Genomic DNA, 6,000 nt, shown 5'->3' with positions numbered 1-6,000 from the left:
TGGAAATAGCTTGTGTGTTATTTTATATGAACACTTTAGAAAGATGACATGTGTCCATGTGGTGTTGCTTTAATATAGCAGTAAGATGGTTTAGTACTTTTGTTGAGAGCGTTTGAAACTAATCCAATACCTGATCCAAAATCTTTTTTAGACAAAATATCAACCGTTCATACTGATTTTGATCATACTGATCTTGTTTGTGATGTTATTGCCGTGAACAAAGAAGAAAGAGAAAGAGTTTGTAGGTGAAAGGATAAGATATTTGCAAAAGGGTAGTTGTTTAAATGAGAGACTCACAATATATTGTGTGAGTTTTCATGCACATTTATTCCATATAAATCAATAGGCTCCAAATACAAAATTCTATGGCCAAACATACATAAGACATTGTTCAACAAACATAAGTAAACAAAACAAAATACAAGTTACAAATACGAAAGACTAATACTAGAAAAGAGCCTTACATTGTTTATCAATCTTACTTTGGTGTTTAAAGTTACTCCATTATATTCATTTTCCAAAATATCTTTAGTAATTAATCTAGACGAGGAATTATTCTGTGACAACTGACTACTATTGTTGTTGTATGAACTTTAGTGTCACTAGTAACTATAGTGGTCTTAGCCATTAATATATTAGATACTTCAAGGACATCTATAATCCGATAAAAGTTAAATACCGATCGGAGTTGGTGTCCACATGCTAAAAAGTGTACATTTTAGGCGTGCAAACGAACTCAGCTACTTGAGATTGGATCGATAAAAAGATTGAAACGAGCCAAGTTTTTTGAGCTCAAGCCGAGCCTGAGCCACAAATAATTAAAGTTTGTTTTGTTATCGATCCCGAACTTGAGCAAGCTTGTTTAGGCTCATCCCTTTACGAATTTGTATTTTTTAGTTTTACTACTCTTTTGGAATTTTATATTAATTTCACCTTGCACAACCGAGCTTGATCTGAGCTTTGGCCGGAAACTACACGAGCTTCATCTGAGTTTAGAATCAAATGGATTTTCTCAAAATATTTAAAAGTAATTAAAATGTTTATAAGTTAACTAATAGATAATAAATGATTCGCACCCGAACTTAGAAAAAACTCACGAGTCGAGTTCTAGCTTAGAAAAAGGGCACTAAATGAGCCGACCTCTAGCTTGTTTAGAATTAATGTAGTCAAGAGTGTACTGATAGGTTAACTAAAGCATGTTATTATGTTAAGTAAAGCATGTTTTGAGAATATTCAAATCTCTAATATCCTAATTTATTTGACTACAGGGAGGTCAAGGTGTACAAGCAGGCGTTGCCAATGGAACCGCATCGTCGTCTTCGAACAACGACACAATGACGGTAGCGGAGAATCAGGTAGTGAAGCTAATGGAGGAAAATATGGGGTCAGCCATGCAATACTTACAAGGAAAAGGTCTATGTCTAATGCCAATTTCACTAGCCACCGCTATCTCCACCGTCACCACCACCTGCCACCGTTCTTCCACCACAAACAACCACCCATTACCTGGTGGTGGTGCTTCTTCCCCTAATATGTCTATGTTGAGTGGCCAATCCGTCAAAGAGTCTACCTCCGGCTTGAAGTCGTAATATGGCCTCATTTGAGTGGACTTATGGGGTCTTTTAATTTATACGTAATCATTTTCTAATTGCTTTTGGGATGTCATGTTGGATGGACTTTGTGTTCTTTAATTTATTGTTGATCTTAACTTAAAGTAAACAAAGGTTTAACCCATTGACAAATTAGTGTGACTTTATTGGATAAAAGTGTTTAGATAATAGTTAAAATCACAATGAGGAATTGTGAGTTTAGTATTTGTGAAAGGCCTAATAAGACAAGAATAATATTAAAATAAGGAAATATTAATAAAAAGAAATAAAATCAACGAAAGATAAATGAAAACGAAAAATTATATTCTTAGAACCATGTCTAGGGGCAAAGCAACGGTGTATGCTCCTCACTCAAGAGATGTTTGGTTCTAGCATCCTTAATTAAGCGGTGGATTTGATTTAGGTTGGAGTAGGATACAATTAGATTATGGTGGTTCAAAAAAATAGTATACCCATCAACGGCAATGGTTGACACGCTAGAGTCATAGCAACAACAACAATAGCCATGTCGTCAAAGATATGTTGTGGGATTTACGACTATGACAACATGACTAATGACTATACAATCTGTACTCGAAGTCAGAAGAGGGGGAAGATAATAAGATTGGTGCCACCCAAAGGACATGGAGGAAGAGGGCCTAAGACAGACTAAGGTAGTGTTTGTTTTTTAAGAGGTAAAATGTCTTCAGTCTGCGGACCACATCTGCAGACATTTGTAGCAGGAGAGATTGACTAAACCTCTGTAGTCTGCAAGAAGAAGATTGTTTGTTTTTTAACGTCTACAAACTGCTAAAATAAAACATACATGCCTTTGTAGCAACTTATAATATGAAACAAATCAAAATCTTTATTATAATAATAATGCAGCTCATAATAATAACATAATATAACATAGCAACATCAAACCAAAACTTGATTAAACTAAAGAACTAGCATACATTTTAAAAAACAAAATCACTCGATAATCGACTGAATAACACCAGCACCGGCGGTCTTACCACCTTCTCTAATCGCAAACCGCAAACCCAACGACCATCTTGACCCGATCACCATCTTCGACTCATCATCCTTATCATTCATGAACGAAGTCACTTTCCCCGTGACATCAGTCGTCCCCATATAAAATCGCGGCCTATACCTCGCAAAAAACGGCGAATGCCTCCCACCTTCTTCCTTCTTCAACACATAAACCAATGCCTCAAACTTCCAATTCGACAAGTTCAAGTAACTCCTCATCATCTACTTGACCCTGTTTATTTTAAAAAAAAACCAACCATATTCGGTACGCCGACTTCTTTGGCCAACAAAACATGTTCTTTCGTCTGCGGCATTGGCCGTCTGCCCCGGACATGACTAATATGGCCCCGTCCATTTGGACAGCGCCCGTGATCAAGTTTTTAACATAATCGGCGTGTCCGGGGCAGTCGACGTGTGCGTAATGTCGGTTTTTGGTCTCGTATTCGACAGTGGCGATGCTAATTGTGATGCCACGGGCGGGTTTTTCAGGGGGCGGCGCCGATTTCGTCGTATTTTTTGGCGATGCCGCCGCCGGTGGAGACTAAGGCCATGGTGTGGGTGGCGGTGATGGTGGTCTTGCCGTGGTCCACGTGGCCGATTGTGCCGATGTTGACGCGGGGTTTGGTTCGTTCGAATTTGACCGCGAGCAGCGCGGACGGTGAGGGTACGGCGGTGGACGGTGGTGGTGGTTGGGGTTTTAGGGTTTTGGGTGAAGAGGGTTGTTGTGGGTTTTGGAATGAAGGTGGATGAAAGTTGAAGTTTAATGGTGGGTTTAGTAAGAGGTGGTGATGATGTGAATTTGACGGCGGTGGTGGTGGTGGCTGCTGCCGTGAGTGAAGCCATCAGAGAAGATAGGATTTGGTGAAAAAGAAGATGGATGGAGTGTTGTCTGATGAATGAAAAAAGAAGAAGAGGATAAGAGGTCAGAAGTGATAGGTGCAAGACTTCTAGGAGAAGAGGACACGCAGACATTTTTTAATGAAATGTCTTCTAAAAACAAAAACACTACAGAGCACAACGTCTCTGAGGCACAGACAAAAGAGATGGAGAAGCGCTTTTAATGAAAAACAAACACCATCTAAGATTTTGTGAGTTGTAGCAAAAGCGAAGTAGAGAAAAGAAAAAAAAAATGCAAGAAACATAAAGTTTGTTAAATAAAATACCGAGAGTAATTAGTAATTTATATTAATTACATATTATACATTCAACATAATTTGCAAGATTGTTATGAAGGGTGGTGTTTAAAAAATGACCATGCCTTAATGATTTTCGGTTTGGAGTTGGTGTATCGGGTGAAGCATGGATCATATAACACAACGTCAAAAGCGTATTGATCAGTGACCGTCACGAGTGTAATTTCTTGCAATGCTTTATAGTGTATCTTTCTTATGTGTGTGATATGGTGGATAGATCAATCTTTCTTTAAGAGGTAACTATAAGGTACCCTTCTATTTCATTATTAGTAGAATTCATATGCGTACAACCACAAAATCTATATTTTGCAGATGATCTTATATGGTACACTATTGGATTCAACAAAGAGACCCATTGGGGTACTTCTTTTCACTCTTATCTTGAACCTCATTTTGCATCAGATTAGAGACAATTGCAAGCTTTTTCTCCATACTTGATATATTAATGATGGGACTGTCATTGATGATATTAATGGGTAGCAAGAGTGTTGGATTTCATTAAAGTAATAGATCCAATATTGGGCCTTGAACTAAAAGAGTAAGAAAACTGAGCTATTTTGATTTTTATTTAATGATGTGAAGTTATGTGAGGGTTTATTCCTAGTATACAATGGGAGGTCATTATTGGGGGTGAAGTTTCTTGGTAGGCTATTAGCAAGGACGCAAGGTTTATTAGTAGGCTGGCAAAAAATAGAGCTGCTAATGTTTTGCTTTAATATGTCATCTTCCAAAACTAGGTAACCCCCAGAGTAAATTCTCTTGCTTTGATCTTGTATAGGCATTGAGAAACTCTTCTTTGGACTGAAGACAAGCCAACCTGTACACGTGACGGAGGCATCATTCTTCTTTGTGGATTGCGACAAGCGGTTGAGGACATTCTTTAGAGACCTCCAGAAGCGACTTACTACCTTACCTATTAAGTTTAGGTTGTGGGTTATATTCGGCTATAGAGGTTTCATCCTATGCCTTTTGGGCCTAGAGGAACCAATCTAGGGTGTTTCAGGTCCACATCCTACGAGATAGTGGTATTTGTGTTATGGATTATGTTTATGGTTATGATTTAGCTTGTCTACATGATACAATTCCACGATTTGACTTTAGCGGTTATACTAACACCCCTCTCCCACACACACACACTTAAAAGCTCAACATGTATTGACGAGTGCTCTTTTAGTAAACTTGTCCACAACATAGAAGCACATTTTGACATGACAGATTTGCAAAAAAAAACCGTTTTTGAGTGTCTTTAGCACCACATGCTTAAGATTTTCTTTTTAATATCCCTATGGAAGGGTTAAGCCAACATATGTTGTCAGTGGAGGATCAGACTATCCTAGTATTACCTCATTCTTCTAGATATCGCAAGGCGTGTTCGGACTTCTTTAGGAAACATGCGGTTTGTTGTAGAGAGCTCTTGGGTTCAAGTACCATAATTTTGTTACATATGTTCATTTTTACATAATCCAAAGCATCGGGATTTCCATCAAGAAAGAAACAGATATGAATTTCTTGACTAATCCTTGGAAGGGAGATTAACACTCAGACCAACTTGTATTCTGGTCATTAGATGGATGATAGAGAAACATGTGTGTCTGGATCTAACAAATGGTGCCTCTATGATAGGCTTGGAGAGTTGTGTTTTCACAGTAGATCAGGTTGTGTAAAAAGTTGTTTCACACAAAGTGAACGAGAAGGTGTGCATTAACAACCAACACGTATTTATACCATTTGCATTTGACATTTTGGGTTTTCTTGCGCCTGAGGCTATGAAATTACTTATTCGAGTTCAGTGAGGCATGAATAGTAATGATATGACCCAGAGATTTGTTAATTTAATTTTTACGTGACTTAATTCCGCTATTTAAAAAAGACTAGCGACACAGCTTGTAGCCATTTTTCCTTATAACTCGATGTAAAAACTACTTGGTTAAAATGAATGAGATCACATTCTAAACTTTAAAAAATAACTTAGAATAACACAAACAAAAAAATACATGTATGAGATAATCAATCCAAAAGGGATATTACTTTGGTTCCAAATCTCATTCAAATATTTGACAAGACAGTTAATACAATTGTGTTATAAACTAGAGAGAATAGAGAATGAAAGATATATTATTCATGTGTACATATAACCATTACAAGATAGATATATATATATAGTAGACATAGATATTGAA

The 6,000-nt window shown here is 37.4% G+C and overlaps 1 pseudogene; it reads right to left on the bottom strand.

The window, feature by feature from the left end:
• Nucleotides 1–1,546: 1,546 nt before the first annotated feature.
• On the bottom strand, nucleotides 1,547–3,818 carry LOC143586859 (elongation factor Tu, chloroplastic-like; annotated as a pseudogene).
• Nucleotides 3,819–6,000: the final 2,182 nt, after the last annotated feature.

The sequence above is a fragment of the Bidens hawaiensis genome, unplaced genomic scaffold (genome assembly GCF_021521415.1).
Source record: "Bidens hawaiensis isolate Kalapana, Puna unplaced genomic scaffold, B.hawaiensis_p1.1 tig00035020_1, whole genome shotgun sequence".
NCBI classification, from domain to species: Eukaryota; Viridiplantae; Streptophyta; class Magnoliopsida; order Asterales; family Asteraceae; genus Bidens; species Bidens hawaiensis.
The sequence above is the reverse complement of the archived record's forward strand: the minus strand, read 5'-3'. Positions and strand labels throughout refer to the sequence as shown.